The sequence below is a fragment of the Zophobas morio genome, unplaced genomic scaffold, assembly GCF_036711695.1.
Source record: "Zophobas morio isolate AGI-343-1 ecotype UQ-CSIRO unplaced genomic scaffold, CSIRO_AGI_Zmor_V1 ptg000021l, whole genome shotgun sequence".
Lineage (NCBI taxonomy): Eukaryota > Metazoa > Arthropoda > Insecta > Coleoptera > Tenebrionidae > Zophobas > Zophobas morio.
Genome location: NW_026972126.1, coordinates 8498824 through 8522363, shown reverse-complemented (window position 1 = coordinate 8522363; position 23540 = coordinate 8498824). Strand labels below are relative to the sequence as shown.

Sequence of the window (23540 nt, the reverse complement as noted above, 5' to 3'; positions counted from 1 at the left end):
ATTGGTATACAAAATAGTATTCTTACTAAAATATTCCATTATAAGAAAATTTCCATCACTACGGGATTTCAAAACGCAAACCTCCACTTTGGTTGACAATAGTATATTGTTGTATAAATAAACTTAGAAATTAATTATTAATCTTCTTGCAAACAATACAACTTAGTTGACTTACAAATTTTACAAACTTACACGTTCATAACTGTGCGTTTGAAACTGATGAAGTTGTATTGATATATTTATCAAAACATATAGAATAGTGTTGCTTTTAACTCGAAATATGGGTAACATATTAATAAAAAATGATATGGGTTGATAACACTGTTCTTCGTCGATAAATGTAAGTATCCCTGAGATAGAATTTTTCTTGAATAAAGTTTATTTTAAGTAAAAAAATACCACTTCTAGAACGATTCTCTAAATGATTTTATTCAAATTTCCAAAAACACACAAATACATTATAATGAAGCTACATAATTTTTAAAAACCGGAATCTTGATTAAATTTATAAAACGGTACAAATTACAAAAAAATTTGATGTTTAAATCGGTGACGATGGAATGACGCAGCCTTTCAATATGCAATACTTGTATACTTATACATGTCTGTACCTCTTTAGAATAGTCTGACCTAAATAATATTTTGCGCCCGTATGAATGACAATTTTGACGTACGATTGACGTACAATGCCAACAAGGTTGTTGTCACGGGTGTCAGCTTCCCAAATTTGTAAGTTAACGACAATACCATTGATGGCGTGGTTGCAGCTAATTTCATTCAACTGAATCAAGGCCAAAACGTCACAAAAAGTGTGTGAAGTGGACCATGGAAACGATCAAAAAGAGCCATGGATTTTTCAAGATTTATCTTTGATAGAATCTTCTCCTTGTCAGATTTGAAAGTTTAGGTTGAAAATGCAATGATCAAAGACAAACTTTCAAAAATCCATGTCTACCTTTGATCGTGTTTTTTACTGCTTTTTTGGTGTAACCTGTAGAAAACATAATGATAAATGACGATGACAGTGTAAAAGAATAATTTCATTTAATCTACTAAATTTTTTATTTAATACACTTGCCTGGAAGAGTTGTTGCTGAAAACCTTTTATCATCAATCATCACAAAAGTTAATAATACGTGGATGGTTAGACCAAGTCAGCTTAGGTCAAGTTAGATCAGGTCAGGTCAAGTGGGATATTCGTTGTAGTAGTTTTAGGGTCACTTTGCAATGAAGTGTCCAAATCAACATTCGTATGAGTCAAAGATAAACGTACGGTTCTTTTTTCTACAACTGGAAATAATTTTGATATCAGAGACGGGTAATTTGGAGAACAGTTAATACAAACAAATACTGAAGATTGACTTTCTGTTTATTGGAAAGCAACAGTGGCGTAATAATAATTTACAGCCTTAGCCTTCTCTTCGATCGCTTGCCTGAAAGGAACAAAGGTTCTATGAATAAGATGTATATGTACAGATAGAGGATGTTCAAAATTTAACGATACATGATTAAATTCACAAGTCCAAGTTCGAGTAAATTCATTAAAAAATTCTGTATGTCAATTTGACGTTCACTTACGAAAACAAAATATCGATTTAAATAGATAGAAAATTTAGCCACTTTCGTCAGATTTATCCTAAATGATTTTAAAGTTTTTTATAATGTTTATAAAATGACGGAATCTATGGATAAAGACAAAGTGCCTCTCGCCAAGAAAATTAAACTTCGAAGAGCTTCTACATTAAAAAAAAAGTGCCTTCTCCATAAATAGTCCTGACTAACGGGTCATAGAATTGGTACGCCATTTTTTTAACACCCTGTATAAGTATATACATGAAGACATTTTTTGGAGGCTCCCAATCAACGCATTTGGAATCAGAAAGTCAATGTTCAATAAATAAAATCAAATGATTTCCCATACAGTTAGAGTTTATCAACAAACCAAATGGAGATTTTGCTATACAATGTGTCTTTCAAAATAAATAAAAATTTTTAAATGAGTTGAAAGAAGGAAAACAGATGGATAGAGATCTGTAATCTGTCAGTAAAAATATTTTACGACTACGGCAAATGACATTTTCTGAAAAAATATATAAATGCAGGGTGAGTCATTAAGATGGCGACCCTCGATATTTCAGTAATTATTACAAATACCAGAAAAATTCGAAGAGCAAGGTTGTACGGTTCTTTGAACATTATACTTTAAAATTAATTTTAACTATATAGTGTTCTGTTTTTAGGGCGTAACACACAATTTCGTTTCTTTACATGAAACATCCTATATATTTTCACATGTTTTTAGGCTTTATACCTAAAGTTCATTTTTGAAATTCCGAGAGGACGTTACCACGTTATTCGAATTTTCTTGAAACTTTTACCAATGGAAAGGGTTACAAAAAATCGGAGTAGGGTTACTTTTAAAGTCTTTCTTACAATATTTTGTGAAAAGATAAACAAAGACACGCGCTTTTAAATAATTAAAATTAGTTTCATAAACACGCTGTATATGAAAATTTAATTTCATTTATACCATAATAATATCTCCACAAAATATTGTAACACAGATTTCAAAAACCTTACTGCGATTTTTTGTTAACATTTCCATCCGTAAAAAATTTCAAGAAAATTGGAATAGCGTGGCAAGCGCCCATTGGAATTCAAAAAATAAAAAGAAAAAAAGATAGAAACATGTAAAAATACACAGAGTGTTTCACTTAAGAAAACAAAGTTGTGTGTTACCCGACCCCTTGAAAACAGAACGGCCTGTATAGTTAAAAATAATTTTACAGTATAGTGCTCAAAGAACCGTACAACTTTGATCTTTGACTTTTTCTTGTATTTCTAATAATTAATAAGATATCGAGGAACACACATTTATTGACTCACCCTGTATACACAGAGTACGTCACTAAAGGCTGGATATCTCGTTAATTATTACAGAGGTAGAAAAAGCTAAAGACTAAAATTGTACGGTACTTTGAGCAAGTTATTTTTTACTTTTTGAGTGTTTCATTTTGTTTCATAGCACCTTGTCATTAGCCTTTCCCTACACTTTATACCGTTGATTTATTTTTTAAGTACCAATGCGATGTTGCCACGTTATTCCTGTTTTTCCGAATTTCTTTAGTAATGTAACGGTTCACAAAAAAATCGGAATAATGTCGTTTTTAAGATCTGTGTCGTAATACATATTTTATGTAGAGATAAACAGAGTTACGTTTGGTTTCCATTAAATAAAATTTTAATACACATAGTGTTTATAAAACAACACTATAAAACGGTACAATTTTGATATTGAATCTTACTCTACTTTTTGGTCTCTTTCTTTCAGTCTGTCTCTTAAAAAATAAAAAAAAATGGCAACAACTGTCAATTTTAAATATAGACAACAATACTTCGGAAAAAGAAAGAACAAAAAATTGAAAATTATTATAATTAAAAAAAAATTAAACTTTCAGTGCAAGAAAACTCAGTTGTATTTATACCAGAACCTTTACGTATCTTTATTTATCTCTACACAAAATATGGTAACCTAGATTTTAGAAATAACCCTACGGCGATTTTTTTGTTAACTCTTCCATTTGCTAAAAAATTTTAAGAAAATTAAAATAGCGTGATACTTGATAACTTCAATGGAATTTAAAAAATAAACTAGTTATAAAGCCTAAGAACAGGTCAATTACCTAATACATATATGTAAAAAAATATATAGTGTTCCGTTTGGAAAAACTAAGTGGTGTTGAGCCTTAAACAGAAAACTCTGTATATAACTAAAAGCAATTTGAGTGTATGGTTCTCAAAGAACTGCACAACATTCCTCTTCAACTTTTTTTTTCTATTTCTAATAATAATTAATGAGACATCGAGGAGCGCGCACTTAGTGACCTGCCTGTATATATAATTTTATTTAAATTATAAATAAAACATCTACTTAAGTTTTCAAAAAATTGTCAGACAATTTCTATTTAATGATAAAGATAAAGTTGTTCATAGAAATAGTAAAAGATATTGTATAGATAAATATTATCTATTTGTTATAGTAACCAATTGAGATAAAAATATCTAAAACTTTTTAATGGATCTCAATTTGAAACGAAAAACACTGAACCTGGCGATCACCCAATTTAGATCACTCGATCTAGACAATAGTACAGGCACAAACAATATATACAAATATTTTTATACAACTCTAAAAAAAAAAACAACTCTTTTATGTCAACATTCGTTGTAATATTTTTCTAACGTTGGCTCTACTTCATACTTTTTCACATCTTATTACAAGACCAAAAAACAAAAAATTTCGTCAACGAATGGACGAGAATCAATTTCGCATAATAGTTACTTACACAAATGCCACTGAACTGATCGTAAATCTTGGTCGAGTAAAATAAAAAAAGTTACATAAAAAATCTGTAAAGTTATAAAAACTGACGCACGTAAGCGCAGATAAACAAATTCACGCACACGTATTACGGTGTGAAACAGTTAAGAAATCAAGGTAGAGCAATTTACAAAGCACAAAAAACTAATCTCTATTTAATTGAATAATAAATGGATCTTCATAACAGCACATAGTGTAGTAACGTTAACTTGAAAATTGGTTGTTAAAAATGCAAAACAAAATTATCGGGGATTTACGGAAGGCACAAAACTTAAAATCTTAATTAATTGAAGAATGTATGTTAGAGGTTCGTGAAATTTAATTATTGCTTTCTAGAATTGTATTTTTGCCTTGTTACACATTCGGGTTCGAAAATATTACTAAAAAAAATGGTGAAAGTAGGTGTTATCTTGTTTGGGGATGTTTTTTAGGTGTGTTTCGACAACAAATTTACATTTAATTTAGACGAACGTGCTTTAAATGTGACAAATTTTAGGGTCATTCAATCGTGCGCTTCGCGCACGATAAAGTGACAGAAATCGCGACCCGAATTCTTCACACGTCCATCGGTTCCTGGTAACTATGTATAATTATTGCATTAAAATGCCCACATTTCCAGTAGCGACTACATTGATTTCATAAGCGGCAGTAAACAAATGGCAAGGTTACTATTTCAAACGGTCGGAAGCGTTTATTTTCAGGGCTACCAACATCTCCATAAATGCATGTATTTATCCCAAATACCTCCGCCGATCTCATTGAAAAATCTCGTTTACTTTCTTCGCAGCGCCGGCGATCTCCTAAATGACACCAAAGCACACGATTAGCTTTAAAGTGCTGCTACCGCCTAAGCTCCCAGTAGCGTTTCGTAAATTCTTCTGAGTACTTTCGCCCGCGATGGACCAACGAACGGTTCGTGTGGTGGGGCCGAGGGGTCGCGATGAATTATTCAGAACGGCCCCTCGCTATATAGTAAGGACGTGTCCGATCACATGTCTCATTAGAAATCAGTTTGTTATGCGCGATCAATCCTTCTTATCGCCTCGATTGGAGGACAACGTCCGCGACAATATTGGCAAAACGACGCCGAATTCCACGTTAATTTCATGCGAGACCAGACCAGATGTGCTCCTCTCGTTTCGTGAAATTCCCATCGATTAACACTTTGACACGATGCCGATGACATTTACAGATAATTCAATGTCATCCGGTCCCCTCGAAAAAACCGGAGACAATTCAATAAATTTCTCTAATGAAATTCCTCAGACGTGCCTCGTCCAATTTCAAAAGGATAAAGACCTTTTAAATGTCGCAGCTGAAGGATACCTAACACTTTTTTTAGCCCTCTAGCCTGGATCGCGTCCAATTTCCAATGTCATTACCGAGGACGCGAAATTTGGAAATCTAAACAAACACTATCGAGGGAAAGTTCCGACGGGTTAGTCATTGCGAGTGTTGCGCACACCTTGAACTGAAACAGACTTTACGTAAATCCGGCCAAATCGTCAATTCTTTCCTGTTTTCCTTGTGAACTTATATTGCACTGGCGTCACTAATTATGAGCTTCCCCCTTCCGCAATAATATTGCGAAGCTTGAACCGAATTTAGCACTCTTTTGGAAAACAAACCGGTACTCCAAAATAACTCAATTTTCAAAATTACGCTTCTATTTTTATCACGAACAAATAATTTCTCGGTCCAGAAATTGGCATAGCCTAGAAATAATCAAATGTCGGCTGGTTATTTAAACAATGAATATTAATTGTCATGATTTAATTTAATTCCACTACGTATTCTAACAGTAGATAGATAATCTTGGAGCTAAGGACCGATTATTTAAATTCCCAAATAACTGTTCATTACTCATGTATTAATAATAATAATTCGCCTAAAATTGACATTTATATTACATATATCACTTTGTGTTGACTTAAAATCACTTAGCATAAAGTGGTTCGAGGTCTATTTCAGTTTTCTATTCAATGTCGTCAATAATTTCGTTTTAAACTTTGAGATTAATTTCGTTTTTTCTTCGAAAACTGTTGTGACGGATCAAAGGATTTTCCTCCAAAAAAATCTGCACCAGGATTTTAAATCATTCAAGTACATTCAGCTGGAATTGAATGACGACAATGAATACGGAAGAACACGGAGTAGAATGTGTATCGTGCAACATTAACAGAGTAGAAAGTGCAAACGAAGTGAGTTTTTATTAATGATTTGAGGTTAACTACTTCATTGCTAAATTTTCTTTTCAGTGTCACTAGTAGTCGAATTAACCTAAAATGGCATGAACAGAATAATAAAGCACTTAGTGAACTTCTGATAACAGAAATTAATAAAATCTTATTTTTTATATTAACATAGAGTTAAAATTAAATGAGTCACTTCTTTGTGTGATTTACATCGTGACTAATCTACATATTAAAATGGAAAATAGTAATCTTTAGACAGCTGCCTAATTTGGAAAAATTTAATAAACGTCAATAAAAAAATCAATAATTTTAATATACTGGGTGATTCATTTTGATACCTAAGACATTTACACATTTTTATAGGTTTCACAAAAATTACCAGAAAGTGGTCACAGGTAATTTTATTGCCACAAAAATCTGGAATGAAACCAACTTTAGCTCCTTCTGAAACTAACAACTGTAAACTGGTGTGAAATAAGCTTTTGCATGTATACTCGTTCGGTGATTGGAGCACTTTACAATGCCACATCATAAAATCTGTCTTTCTGCATGATCGGTTGCTCGAGCATCTGTAGCAGCATGAGAACCTCCTCGAAGTCTGACACGTGAAAACATTCCTCCAATTGCGTCAGAACTAAAGGATCGGGTTAGTATATAACAAAAGCTTGCGTGTTGAAGTAGAAATCTGATGCAGAGATATGTACTTCGGTAAGTAATTTTAGTGCATGAGTGGTTTCATTTCATAGACCTCTTCGACCACTCGGAGAAAAGCGCAGATGGATAAATAATATTTACATAATTTGGAAATATGGTGTTTGAAGACATAAATGTCAAACCAATCCTGCGCAGGATTCTGAAAATCTGTATGAACAAGTTTAGTGGAAAATTGGACCTAATTTTAACGAAAATTCAAAAATTTTAAACCGACTGTTATTTAGAATCACACAAAATTCATTTCAGGCTCGTTGACATTTCTTGACATGACAAGAACAAATTTCACAGTAAATCGAAATGGCCATACAACACCAAGCAATGAAGCAGGCCATAGTTAAAAAAACATAAAAATGGCGTTGTATTAAGTAATATGACTTAGTAGAAAGGAATAATATTGTAAATTTTTTCAATTTTTATTGCAAATTTTTAACAACTATTCTGCCAAAACCAAAAAATATAATTTTCAAAATCCTTGGTACCAAATTTCATAAAATCTGTTTTTTGAACTTAATACAATTTTTTAAGAAACCTTTAGCTTCTCGAAAGAACTTCGCTTTCATATCAAAACAAAAATATGGTTTCAATAAGATAGCGCTCGCCGCAATATTAGTAAAATGCGACAAAATATTTATATGCAACATAAACAAACTGATTAAAAACATTATATTCTGCCTCTTTTTACGAAAGGTCATTTGTAAAGGTGGTTTTTAAAATTAAAGTAGTGTTAAATGTAACTCCACATAATTTTTGATTCTAATGCTGCGACGATAGCACCTGAAATTATCCAAGTATCATCAGAAATAATTGATTAAAATATCACAAAAAAAAAACAGTACATATTATTGTGGCTTCCGAAAAAATTTCCTTTGTCGCCAGATTGTAAACCACAAAAAAATGTAATCTCATTTGTATAACATATTCTCTCTTTCAAATATGTTATACATACATATCTTATCTGATGCGTCTAATCTGAGTTTTTAAATACCGAGAATCGATTTGTTTTCCACAGTGCAGTATGAAGAAAAATGATCCTGAATTTATTTCATTGGTTGACTTGATTCTTTTTTTTTAATTTAACCCTTAAATTACAGGCCGTACACAAATTTGCGCCAGATAATACGAGTTCACAAGTGTTTTTCTAAATCTTTGAGCTGATACATAAATTCCTCACTTCTGTTCCCGAAAAAAAAAATTTGCGATTGTGGTCCCCCTTGGAAACTTCGCGGGCCCGCGTGACGTCACGCCACCGGCCGATAAATAACCCGGTTGCCAGGCAACCCTACGCCGAAATTCGGCCCAACGCACCGCCAACAGATCTGGAATCGTTTCAAAAAAAATCGGCGCGTTTCTTTTTTCGGCCCGCGCTGGAAACTTTCAGTGACTGTACTGTTTTGATAAAAGTATGTTAACATTGCGTAAACGATAATGTAGGCGCCACGATTATCACAAATCACAACAGAAAAAAGCGATTTTCCGAATTTTTCGACCTCGGTGAGCAAAGTTCGACGCGTCGTGGAAAAGCTGACTAATCGCGAATGCAAATTTCCAGCTGACTCTCGGAAGCGGGAAACGCTCACGTGTCCGCCGGATTCTGTTGCGGTATCGAAAAGCCAGAAGTTTTCCGGATGTGCAGTGACGGGTAGAGAAATCCGGACGGCCCAACCACGCCTCCGCGCCTACACTGTGTTTACACAATCGGCCTTATCGGCCACTATCGCGAATCGTGCAGAGGGCGGCTTGTTCCCGAAACAAAAAACCCGAAAAGTTACAATAAAAATCGGCGATCCGATCGAGAGCGATAAGGCTTATCATTGGGATTCGCTGCCAAAATCCCGACGCCGACAGTGCAACCACACGAACCGTGATAAACAACAAAAGAAATTTACCATCCACAAGGTTTCGCTGTCCCTTGAGTCCCAACACAGGAAACGAACAAAACAAACACACAAAAAAAAAACTTGGAAATTTTACGGAAATTTTGGATCGCGCACGACACCGGAAATCACATTTTCCGTTCCGAAACTTTCCATACGAAATCGGCCACTGTGTGTGCTGTAGTGCGGCGACTCGATTCAAACCATGGCCTGCTTCGCTCGCGCTCACGAACGTCGTCGCGGCCAACTTGACTGCGTCGCGCTTTCAAAACAACTGAAAATAAATACCGCGGCACGATACACAGTGCGCGCCGAACACTACTACTCTCTCCCCGACACATATACATACACGCACACACACTCACACATTATACGAAAACTTCAGCGATTGCTCCAACTCGTTACGAACATTGCCGACCATTCTTACGAGAAACTGATAAAGTTTTCATGTGCACGGAATTCAATGCACTCCAATTTCTTTTCGATAAATACTTCACACCCAAATATACAGTATCACCTTTATGAAATTGTTTCTGGAATTAAGCCACCCACTTGCAAGGTTAGAAAGTGGTTAACGAATGAATTTAATAACTTGCCGATGGAACAACCAAGTTTTGCTATTAAAAATTCCCTGGATTCCATTAGTCACATAAAGAAATAGTTTTGAAAGATATTGGTTTCATTCGATGTTGGTTCTCTTTTCCCAGTACCACAAACCTTAGTCTTTTTAGATGACTTGAAACAACAAATCATAAGAAAACACATACATTCAACGAATATGAAACATAACATTTTTCAATCTAAAGGGCAATTATTCCAACTCTTTTCATGGTTGTCTTTTTAATGAGACGATCTGAAAAGGATTTGCATGATAAATTTGAACATTTTACAAGGATAGGGCTAAGGTATTTAGATGAGAGTAAGAGGCCCTGAAATTTATTTTTAAAATAATGATTTTGGCACTGCAACTATTTGACCCCTTATTTGACAGTTACTTGACCGTAACTGTCAGTCTGATTCGCATCGGCATTGCCAACATAATTATTTTAAAAATAAATTGCACGACCTACTAGAGGAGTAGGGTGTGTTACTAGAACCTTAATTTGTCCAAATTCACCAAAGTAAACAACTGGTATAGAACTATAATTGGTTGTGTCTGAGATTTTAATGTAAGTTTTAACATCTGATTGACTTTTGACATGAATTGTTTCGTTCACAATTCAAATTTAACGTGATAATGTTGTGTCATAAGAATTTCAAAATTTTGTGCGACCAATCCAAAATAACACTAGATACCAGAGCTATAAAAACCACGATCAAAGACAGCCATGGATTTTTGAAGATTTGTCTTTAATACAATTTTCATCTTGACAGGTTACCGTCATTTTGGAAATTGATGGTTGAACAAAAAATATTTTTACTTACATTATATACATGGCTGCCTTCGATCGTGTTTTTATTACTCCGTCGGTAGAAACAACATTATGAAATAATCTGCAGTAATTTTCATCCCTTACAAAAAATTTAAAAATAAAAAATAAAAAATATTCAAAAATTACATCGTGATAATTTTGTGTTCCTCATCTTAGTGGATAAATTAATTACTAAGTTTGAGTTTAAGAAACTGGTAACTGAATCATCTACTTTCTAAGCAGAAAACCCAGAGAGGACGATTTTGCTCACAATTCCTTTCGCGCCTTCAGTAACAAAGGGGCTAGAGAATATTTTCAGAGGACTCAGTATAAAGGTTGTTTATACGTCCGGACAGAATCTTCAAAGTCTTCTCGGAAACCCTAAAGCTAAAGTACGGCCTAATGAAAACTTGGGATTTATGAAATAAGCTGGAAAGATTGTGATCAAAAATATATTGCGCAAACAAAGAGGTCAGTCATCACGCGATTCAAAGAGCATCTGGCTCAGATTAAATTCCGAGGGTGTGAAAAATGAAGCGTTGCTCAACATCTTAAAGGTCAATAATTGAAATTTCTAGATATTCAGAAGAGTCTAGAGATATTCAAAAAATCTTGTGCTTTTTCCAAGTGATCCAGCTTTCAGAAGAACCGGTCGTTTTTCACTCAGTGGTAACTAGGGGAAAGGTAAAAATAGGGACGAAGATTTCCAACTCGATCCACTACTACCTAGATCTCTGCCGTAAATGTGACTAAAAAATGAACCAGAAATAGAACGAAAACATTCAATCGTGCTCATTATAATCTATGATATGCTTAAAAATAATGATAGACTCTTATAAAACTATAAACTACGACTCAATAAAACGCTTTTTGCTAGTGAGATGGTTTACAACTTCAAACTTTATACGACTTGTGTTGTTTGGGGATGCATTTATGCAAGTTCGATTCTCTTGAAAAATTTATAGCGGGAGTCAGTATACGGACTTCCAAGTTTTATAGTTTTATGAGGTTCCCTTGTTAGTTTTGAGCACTATACAACTCTCGGAAAGATAAAGAAATAATGCAAGTTGTTTCACTGAAATGATTAAGATGGGTTGGTAAAATTCTCAGTAGTTATTAATTATAGTGTTACAATACAAGCGGAATAGTCTCGAAAATTGTTCACCGCTGAATAAGGCTGAGTACGATAATTACGATACTTAAAAAAAGTGCAGTGAATAATCCATGAAAAACTAATTATATATCACCATTCGAAGACAAAGAGTAATTATTTTGTACGCCGGAAATGAAAACAGAGGAATTAGAGATTGTTTCTTAGCATCATCTGCCAACAATATTACAGACAGACTATCATCAAGAAATTAATGCTGCCTTATTTGAACACTGAATTGCAGACACGGTACATCCTACATAATTGTCATCAGGCGCGATAATTGTCATGGACAACGCATCCAATCTCCGTGGTATTAACATCAAATCGTACAGCTAAGGCTGTCTTCGTACTCCGAATTCTTAAATGCAACATGAGACGCACAAAAAATCCTAAATTAAAAAATTTAGAAGCGTGTAATTTATAATGTCAAGAAATTTATTTACCATTTGTACTCATCATCATGACGCAGCCATGTTTTAATCAAAACTGTGAACGCAATTTTTTACTGACTCGTCATCAGGAAAACGAGTCGTTTTAGGGGCTTTTATCGCACTTATAGAAATATTTAATGGAGACCCTTATCGTTCCGCTTTTACCTGTACCCTGTCGGCTCCTGTTAGAAAATCAGCCGAATATACCATGGGGTCGTAAATCTTATTTAACAACCATAATTCGGCACTAAGCATCAGCTCATTCGAAGTGAGATTTCATTATCGCTATCCAATTGATGATACTATCTCTCGGGATTTTAAGGATTAATGCTGTCATGATCAACCCCACCTACTTTTATCGTAACCTCTACTATTATCATTTTATCTATTAGCTCTTTAAGTATTCTTTGCACACCACTGTATAGTTTGTTAGATTTTTTAAATGAACAATGCTCAATCTGAGCCGCTTTGAAATTGATAAAAATGACCCCTCCCTGGTGGCTGACAGTTAAAAGGAAATAAAATTTCTTTCTAAAATTATGTTAAAGAAAAATTGCCGACTTTACGAATTTATTTACCTACCCTAAATCCTCCACGGTTCAATTTAAATCGCCTTAGGCACGTCCGTTAAAAACTTTGGCGGATTTTCGAACTTCATTCATGCACGTGCACATACAAACACAAATTACGTTTACTTTTGTTTAAGTATTACGAAATTCGTAACTCAATGCAGCTTTTGTTTTGCACAGCCTTGTGGGATTTCAAATTATTCATATAATGCTAACTTTTCGGCCAACTTCTAGCACAACAACTCTTAAGTTCCTTAAAACTTGTCTTATTATTGTTGTGAAGTAAACCAAGACTGACTTCTCGAAATTAATCCTCTGAATAAAGAGAGTGAGTTTGAAAGTCGATAATAACCAAAAACCATAAAAGAAAATATTATGGGAAGGACAAAACGAATAACGTAGCTGGGGGGCACCAATCGTCAATTCTTTCAGCGAAAGGGCCAAACGAGGAAACGGGGAGGAGAGCTTACGATTTTTGTCTTTCAGGAGCAGTGAAGTCGAATAACAAAAATAAATGGATGAAGGACGGAAAAATCTGTTCTGCACCTGTATATTCCGTCTGAAATCTGTATCAAGTAAGTCAAAGTCACAGGATATTTAATAATTTTAATTGACCCGAGTTATCCTAAATTTTTCTGTCTCTAATTGCAGTGTAACTGGAAATGTTTAAGAAACATCATCATCAACAAAAATAAATACGAAAATGTTAAAATATAATTCTGAGCAATCTTGTTCCCGAGTATATTAAACTACATCGGTGCTATTTATAAAGGAATTTTTCACATATACTGATTTTAAATCGTAAACTTGTCAAAACACAAATTTGGCAAGAAATAACTGGAACCGAAATGAATCACATGTTGAAATTGAAACTGATCTACATAACTGTCTTCATTTTAATGGAAACTGAAAACGCTCAAAAGATGTAGTTTAAAAACTAATTGCACAATTGCTTTTACTACACCATTGAATGATGCCCAAAAATTAGACAAAAGTATTGTTTTTGTAAGTATCATTGTATTTTTTTAACAAACGTTGTTCATTGGTATTCAAAAAATTAGCGTCAATATTTTTACTGTACGCACTTATTACACGTATGTATAATCAAGAGTCGCAAAAAACTACTTCATAAATATAGAAAGCTTAGAAAATAAGCTCCAGGTGCTACGATTAAACACACGCAAACCAGCACCTGTTTACAAAAATTGCGTCTAAAGCGACAGGTGTTTTCAGGAAATATTAAGTCCGATTGAAAAAAAGAGGGTAATAGAGCAAAAAATGAATCCTGGTAATAGAGCAAAAAAAAAAAATCCTGACATTAAGTCACTGCGATTATTCCCTAATATACGATATTACCATCTGCTAATAAAAATCTATGTTACGGGAGAAAAAATATTTCAGCAATATTTGCCTGAAATTCGTTTCAGTCTCTGTGGAATTGAGGTTAAAAGCAATAACTATAGCAAAGGGTACACAAAATAAAACTGTAAACGCGAATTTAAAGCCCAGTTGATGACAGCTGAAACACAAATTACATCAATCACTAAATTCGGCTGCAGTTTAAAAGCACGCTTTGATCATAGGTAGAAACAGGTTAACTTTTTTTCTATAACGGGAATTTATTGGTATTGTTAAACAAATTGGTAAACAGTGACGACTAGTAATGGTAAACAACTGTAAGTAAATTAATAATTACTAATATTGGAAACGTACAGTAATATACATCCATGATGTAATATACAGATTTAAATAACGCATAATTGAAACATTTTCAGATTGAAGATGGGTGTGAAACCACTGCTGCATTATTCACGTTTCAACTTATCACTTCGCTGTCAACAAAAGTCGGTTTTGCTCTTACGGGTTATTGAACGAATAAAATCTTGCATTTACGATACGCATCGTGTTTATTTTTTAATAAACCAGAAGTTTGATTTCAGCAATCTCGGAACTTCATTGGAACTGTTTCCTTCAATCCGTCACGTCAAAAACCTCAATTACACATCGCGCTTCTAACTGCATTAAAGAGTCACGGGAATTGATTAAATCTCACATTAAAATGCAAACACATAAATCTGTTAATCATTTATTTACACGATAAGCTGTCACTGTAAAGCCGATGTTTATTGACAGCGGATTGTGGCACGGCCATCTTGATCTGAATTTTTTACAGTATTATCAGTCGATTGTGGTGCAAATTACCAAAAAGATTTCGTTATGCGCAGTTTGCACCACCCTGGACGTAACAATAACAATATAAACTTCAAAATTACGTACGTAAAATGTAGATAATTTCGAAAAGGAACTGGATACAGTATATGTGGAAAATACTTTTATCTAAGGCTGATATAAAAGTACGTTTGCATTCATTAGTCGTGTAAAATTAACATTTTCCGATAACAATAATCGCAATATATTTTGTCGCTTTTTTAAAAAATTCTTAACAGATAAGTGTACAATTTTGGTATTTACATATTGCTATATTAAAATTTTTACATCAAGCTTCTTGCACAATATGTATCTAAAGTAAACTTGAACCTTGGCGTCATTCCATTGTTGGTGGCGATGATTAGACAAAGTCGGGTTAGCATTTTACCAACTGCACAATATTTCGGCGTCGCTGACTCCCCAGGAGCCAAAGCAGCACCGTCCAGAAAAGAGGCGGCTAGAAGGAGGCCGCCCCGGACGACCTTGACCGTTCATTTCTTTGAAGTTCTTTCCGATCAGTTTTTTATTATTTTAGACTTTGTTATAATTGTGGTGTGTGTAAGTACTATTGTATTATTTCTATCTCGCTGGAGTATCCAAGGTGCTTCCTCTCCGGAAAGGAAGCTGGCACCCGGGCAACCGCACCCATAGAAAGGCGCCGCACTAAACTTGTCATTCCCATTAAGTCAAGCGAACATCATTGCAAAAATTGAAAAATTTACTGTACTTTGAATCAGCAAGGAAATTTAAAACTAAGATACGAAAGTACATCTAGGGCAGAAGTGATTATGGATTATCTTGATCACGTTACAGTTGTTTGTACATAAAGCGTAATTTACACCTCATCCATCTATATGCATTACTATTCGTTTTTCAAGTCAATAAACCTGTACTCAGCAAATAAATTAAAACCGCTAACATATGAATAATTTTTCCTAAGTAATTTGCGTAAACCACCTTCACATGATCAAAATTCCTCTTAGCGCAAATTCTAATAACTCTCCAGCACAATCAACAACAATCGAACAAATGAAACAGACAATTTTACGACGCAGAATAAAAATGAAATAATTCTGAGTAATAATGTTTTTAATTGCATGTAAAATCACCTTATAATCGTAATGTCAAGCTCGAATCAAAAAATCAATTAAAAAATGTTGTTAGTAAAACACCGTACGTAAAGATCGACGCAACTGATACTAACAACAATAATAATAACACAACACGTACTACAATTATTACAAAACCACCTGGATAAATACATACACGGAATTGCAGTTCCGCTGTTGTCTTATTTCCTAATACCTGCTATCCATCAGGTTTTTCGCAACGTTGCGCCGCAGAAACCTCATCTGTTTAATACTCCAAACATTGCAACATGTTATGTGCGTTGATAATTATTCCATGTATCATCGTCTCGAAGCTGCCATTGTTTGGACTTGTTTCAACTCGTCGACCATTGACAACGTACTTTCGTTTTTTGTACTGTGTTGGTCATTCTATGTACAAAACATTCATTCAACTGTTATCGCCGCCAAGTTATCGACTCAACTACCGAAACATAAGATAACCCAAGGCCGCCAATACGACTCGATCAAATAGTAAATAAACATATTCGAATCGAAACATGCCCGGATTATTAAAACGGGACATCCCGTCCCGCTGGTGCCCGGACCACCAGACTCCGGAGATCGCGTTTTTTTCCAGAGACAGTCCAATCGAAATCTGGCCCATTTGCTGCCCTCTTCATTATCGGAAACATGTTCCGAGTCGGTCGACACGAAATTTATTGGACAGGTCCGGCTTTAGAAGTTTCGGGGTTGCCAATTCGAAAGTCGTCCGATGCCAGGGCCCGTCGCTTAAAATAAGAACGAGCACAACTTGGCATTTAAGAAACTGATGAAACGACCTTGCATACATCAAGCTAAAGTTATAAAAATGGGGGATGATATGGTTACAAAATTTTGTACCACGCACCTTAATTCCAAAGCTGGCATCTTTTGCTGCATACTTTTCAAAAGAATAAGAAAGTGAAAAAACAATGGATAGAGTTCTGCATAATAGTTCTAGAAAAAATTGTGAAATTTTGTGCGTCAATTTTTAATCTTTTTTGACGCACATCATATTTTGCACATCTTACTTATTTGACAGGTTTTATTTGGCATAATGTAAGAAACACAAATTTTGATTAACAAAATGTTCCAAATTCCCTATCACAATTATGACTTTTTTTCAAAAATTTAGATGTCTTTGTTAAAATCTTGTTAAGATCTTACCTATGATTATCGCAAAACTGGTTGCCCTTTTAGTGAGTCCCTTAAAATTAAAACTACACACATCAACAAAAATAATGTCGCTACATAACACTGCATTACTGTATATGAACTTAGTTTATTGTAGTGTTAATAACGATTATAGTGGAACAATGGTAGAAAGACCAATTTAAAAGTTTTATTGGTATTTATTCAATATTAAAGCATGTTGGTTATCAGAAGTTGAATTTGTTCTTGACGTAAGGCGCGCCACAAAACTGAGGATTCATTGTTACCTTCAAAGTTATATATCATTCATAAATGGCAGAAATATTTATATAGATACATAATATATATCAATAGTTTTGACGCTATCAACATGTAGGTGGACATTTATCAAAAACTGCTTATGCGTACAATAAGAAAAAAATATAGGTACGCAAATTTTCAGCTATTTAACGATAACACGATCCAGATATCTTGCATTGAAAAATAGGTTTCATGTACTACCAGAAAAGCTTTATTTTAAAAATATGGAAAAAATCTTGCTATTTCAAGAAGTGACAAATCTGACATTGTTAAAACATAAATACTTTATGACTTTCTTTAAAACACCTACAAATAGCAGATATCTTATCACATGCATTTATAAATCATAACTTTCGGTAACTTAACCAGCTTGCACCTCTTTGACAGTGGCGGCTCGTGATCCTAGGGACTGAGGGGTCAAAGCAGATTTAAAATAGATGTTGTTTATTAAAGTACTGCATTTTTATTTTTCTAAAAAAGATGTTTATGTAAGTATAACACATGTTATGTAATTAAATTTGCTTATATTTACGATCAATTCGTTTGTTCTTTTGATTAGTAAAATGGTCAATTAATAAAAAATTGTTTAAAACTCACTACTAAAGAACTTAGTCTCGATTTCGCCGTTGTATTGTGCAATTATGTTTTCATTCTTTTCAGAGTTGAAAATTAGCTTACACTCTCAAGTGCCGTCATTGGTAGAGTACATAAAATTTTAAGTAATTTTACACTCTCTGAAAATGTTGCGACAAGATTCGTGTTTACAAACAATTGAGCCGCTTCGTTAAACTCCTCTAGTTCGGATTATAACTTCAATGTATTTCGTCGCCTGAGAACTTGTTTGATCTACAGACCTGAGCGCACTCAGGCCAATATCAACTCTAATAAGCGATTTATCTATGTATAAGCCGACTTTCGTTAGCGCTGAACGAACAACTAACCCGTTTCAAACATTTACAATGAATAACTGAACAAAGTTCTTGAACATCTTAACGATTTAATACTTAATGTTCCCGAATGACAAAATTTACATTTCCAATTGTATGTATATTTATCAAATGGTAAGACGCTCACCAAAGTTTGTCACCAACAATGAAATTACATAATCTTCAAATTTTACAATAGTAGATGTAATTTAAATTTTATATCGTACGTTTACGGTTTACGAATCCGTGTTGAGTTTTTACCTTAGACGTCAAGATTTTTGGGAAAGAAAATCAACAACGTTTTCCAATTTATAGTTATTGGAAGCATGTTACATCGTTAGTCAAAATTTAGCCGTTGATGCCCCACAGGAATTAATTGATGTCGTTTTACAATTTTGTGGAATAAATGTTATTTAAATATTAAAAAGTAGCATAGTCCTGAACTTGTGGTTTATAAATAGGCTATTGAGATTTTTCGGCTTTTCGATTTCTCGATCTCTCAAATTTAGATGTTTCAGTTTTTTTCAATATTTCATTTTGGACATTTTCAATTTTTCCATTCTTCAAATTTTCGATTCTTGGATTTTTTATTTTTCGATTCATCAATTTTTGTCCATCTCCTCCGATTTCTGAAGTATTTTCCCATTTCTCGACCTCCCAAAGTTTCAATTTTTCAGTACTTCAATTCTTCAATTTTTCGACTTTTCAGGTTTTTGATTTTTCAATTTTTCCATTTTTTAAGCTTACGATTTTTCGACTTTGCTTTTTTAGTTTTTCGATTTCTCAATTTTCCAATTTTTTAGTTTCTCAATTTTTTGGCTATCTCTTTCAATTTTGGCATTTTTCAATATCTCGATTTTTCGACTTTTCGGATTTTCAATTTTTCGTTAAACTTTAGATTTTTCAATTTTTCGACTTTTCGATGTTATAATTTTTCAATTTTTAAAATTCTAGGTTTTTTGATTGCTGGAGTTTTCAGTTCTTCATTATTTCAATTTTTCGAATTTTTAAATTTTCGACTTTTCAATTTTTTTATTTCTCTAATTATCGAATTCAGTTGTTTCGATGTTTCGATTGTTCAATTTCTCGATTCATCAATTTTTCAATTATCAACTTTTCTCCTCGGCTTCCGACTTTTCGATTTCTCGATCGTCCGATTTTTCGATTTCTCGATGTCTCAGTTTTTTTAATTTTTCGATGTTTCGATTTTTGGATTTCTTGGTTTTTCGATTTTCTACTTTTGAGCTTTTAATGTTTCGATTTCCTAATTTTTCGATGTTTCGATTTTTCAATCTTCCAATTTTTAAAATTTTTAAAGTTTCGAATACTCGAATTGTCGATTTTTCAATTTTTCGGTTTCTAAATTTTAGATTTTCGTACTTTTATTTTTTAATGTTTGAATTTCTCGATTTTCCCATTTTGCGATATTTAGATTGTTCAATGTTTTAAATTTTAGATTTTTGATTTCCCGATTTTTTGATTGTTTAATTCTTCAGTATTTCTATTTTAAAATTTTTCAAATTTTGACGTTACTAAATTTTCGGTTTTCCGATTTCTCAATTAATCTATTTTTGGTTTTCCAGCTTCCCCAAGTTTCGATTTTTCAGTTCTTCAATTCTTCGATTTTTCGACTTTGTTTTTTTAGTTTTTCGATTTCTCAATTTTCCAATTTTTTAATTTCTCAATTTTTGGATATTTCTTTCAGTTTTGGGTTTTTCACTATTTCGTTTTTTCGACTTTTCGTTTTTTAAACTTCAGATTTTTCAATTTTTCGACTGTTTTTATATTTCGATTTCTCAATTTTTTAACTTTTTTTGAAATCTCCACTTATTATCGAGATTCGGGTGTTTCGATATTTTGATTGTTCAATCTCTCGATTTATCAATTTTTCCATTTTTAACTTTTAGATTTTTCGATTTTGGCCTATTTCGGAGTCTCCATTTTTCGATTTTTCGATTTCTCGACTTTTCGACGTCTCGATTTTTTGATGTTTCGATTTTTGAATTACCCGTTATTTAAATTTCCAATTTTTTTTAAGCTTCCACTTTCGATTTCTTGATTTATTGACTTTTCAGTTTATTAAATTTTAGAATTTCAAATTTTTATTTTTTTAATTTTTTGTTTAGATTTCTCAATTTTTCAATTTTACGATATTTTAATTTTTCAATTCTTCAATATTTTTTAATTTTTCAAATTTTGATGTTTCAGGTTTCCGATTTCTCAATTAATCTATTTTTTGATTTTCCCATTTCTCGATTTCCCAAAGTTTCGATCTTTCAGTTCTTCAGTTCTTCAATTTTTCGATTTTTCAGGTTTTTGATTTTCAATTTTTCGATTTTGTAAGGTTGCGATTTTTCGATTTTGCTTTTTTGACTTTGTGATTTCTCGATTTTTCAATTTTTTTATTTCCCAATGTTTGGATATTTCGTTCAATTTTGTGATTTTTCAGTTTTTCGATTCTTCAATTTTTCTATTTTTGGATATTTCAGTATTCTGGGATTTTTTAGTATTTCTATTTTTCGAGTTCTGCATTTTTTGATTTCTTGACTTTTTGCTTTTTGGATTTTCAATTTTTCGACTGCTTTATACTTCGATTTTTCAATTTTTCAGTTCTCCTATATTTAAATTTTTCAATTTTCGGAATTTTTTAATTTTCGATTTTCCGTTTTTTTTTTTTTTAATTTTTGGATTTTCCAATTTTATTTTCTTGATTTTTTAATGTTTGGATTTCTGGATTTTACAATTTTTCGATTTTTCAGTTCTTCAATATTTCTATTTTTCAGTTTACCGAATTTTAAAATTTTTGGACTTTTCCATTTTCAAATACATACCCCGATTTTTCAAGATTTCACTTTCTCAATTTTTTCAACATTATCAGTTTTGGGAACTGTTCAATTTCTATTTTTTTAAATTTTTCGATTTTTCGGTTTTTCGATCACTGAGATCTTTTGCTCAAAGCGAAAGTAAAAAATAACTGCCAAAATTGTAACCGAAAATATGTAAAAATTAATACAAAATAGAACACAATGCTTCTAAAACATAAAAATAACTGCATTTTCCCGAAAAAAAATCTATTGCATAATTATGGTTCCACTAGTTTTGCTAATTTAGGACGTTTTATTGGTATCAAACACAATTAAAGAATTAATTAGGAGTTAAACAAAAAAATACTTGATAATGTGATATACGTTTGTGTTTGTAAATAAAAGCATCTAAATAATAACTACTTCACACAGAAATTCTGAACACTTAGAGTCGACATTGGCCTGAGCGCGCTCCGGTCTATGGATCAAACAAGTTCACAGGCGACGATTTATCAAGGATAATTCAGACCAACGGATTTTAAAACTGAGTCTGGAAATCTTCTCGTATAATTGACGAATTTTTCCAGACAAAATAACTGTGATATAATCAGATAATTGATTTGCATTAAAATTAAGTGTTGAGTTCTTCATTCTTATACATGGTCTTCGAATTTTGAAAGAAAATTCAATATCTGGCTTTTGTGATTATTGGTAAAAAATTTCTATATGTGGCATCAGACGATGGAAAAAATCAGCTTATTTATAAATTTGCTGACGCACTGATTTAAAGTAGGTACTACAATCTGATCTCCATGTTCAGAAGTTTACTAATCCTCGAAACGCTCCTGGAGTTTCAGAATAGAGTAGTCAGCCGATGTGCTCAAAATGTAATAATGTAAGCACTTCAGTGTTTCAACTTACAACCAAAATAGAACGTTTTTCGAATCGATTAATTGTTTATGGTGACTTCACTGTTAATTTTCTTACCGAATCCCTGGAAACATAATCTTTGTTAAACATATTTATATGTAGCTTAAATACATCTTAGCAAACAAGTAAATTACTCACACATTCTGCTGGTAAATCCAGCTCTTGTATCGACAACAATTCACTAATTTTATAAATAACAAAGCTTTACTCATTCAAGTTTCGAATTTTTAAACACTAACATTGGCTACAACGAAAAGGAGAAATTTCAGTGAGAACAATTTGTTTAACTTTAAGAACCTCATAGGAAAAATCACAACTGTTTACAGTATAACTCCTTGAGTACAGACTCCTTTTCTGCCTTTTTTTCCGTCTTTCGTTACTCTTTTCAACACTGCTTTTCCATCTCTAGAACGCAAAATAAAAAATTCAAGTTTTCCTAAATGTCAACCATTGAATTAGTTGCGGAATCGAAAGCTCCAACTGACCTTCACTTTATTCCGACAGAACTTCCCTTGCCCCTGAAGTAGTGTCCCACGAATCCTACTTCTGTGAAAAATTATATAAAAAAATTGATTTTGCGATTTTTATTTTGAGGTAACAGGTGTAGGAATTCAGAAATGACCAAGATCGTGTTTTATTAAAGTGTAGTTAGTTCTTCGATATTGACTTGTTCCGGAAGTAATACGAGCAAAGAAACTTATAAACAAATTAGAATTAAATAAACAAATTATTCAAAACAGATTCTGTAGTTTATTTCGATTAGTCTCAACCAGCTAAATTATTTGTATATACAGTACTACGATACTGCAGGAGCACTCAGTTCACGGCTTTGGAACATGATATCTACCAATGTGACATTCCTTGAGTGGGTTACTTGACTCAGTTTACAGTTTCAAGATTCTTCAATTTTTCATTTGATTGCATTATCATTGATTGACTAATCCATTATATTAGTTTAATTTTGTGGAAAATAGATATCTTGAGAGCTTGTCAATTTTAAAAGTTACTCAAAAAGCGCTTATGATTAACCTTTCACATTTGTTTGTGTTTGCGAGGATCACCTGGTGCCGAACAGAATAATAGAAAAATGGAAAAATTTTAAACTCGTAAAATTAAAAAAGTGAAAAATTAAAAAAATTATTATTATTGCTGCATATTTAAAAGGAAAATTACAAAAATCGCAAATCAAAAATTGAAAAACCGAAAAATTAAAAAGTTGAAAAATCCAAAAATTAAAAAAATTGACATTGAAAAAAATTATAAAATGAAAACAGTGAAAAACCGAAGAATTGAAAAAAACAAAGAAATTAAAAAATCGAAAAACGGAAGACATGAAAAATTGAAAAATCGAAAAACTGAAAAATTAAAAATTGAAAACTGGT

At 32.8% G+C, this 23540-nt stretch overlaps 1 protein-coding gene across 9 annotated transcripts in view; it reads right to left on the bottom strand.

Annotated features, from left to right (window-relative positions):
• Window positions 1-23540, bottom strand: part of Pde11 (Phosphodiesterase 11) — a 271340-nt gene that overhangs the window by 83656 nt on the left and 164144 nt on the right. For 3 of the 9 annotated variants that reach the window (XM_064061526.1, XM_064061525.1, XM_064061528.1), the window contains exon 1: window positions 9177-9481. The exons of the other annotated variants lie outside the window; for them this stretch is intronic. The gene's annotated coding sequence lies outside the window, so the exon portion shown is untranslated. Of the gene's footprint in view, window positions 1-9176; window positions 9482-23540 lie in introns of those variants that run through there. 9 annotated transcript variants of the gene reach the window in all.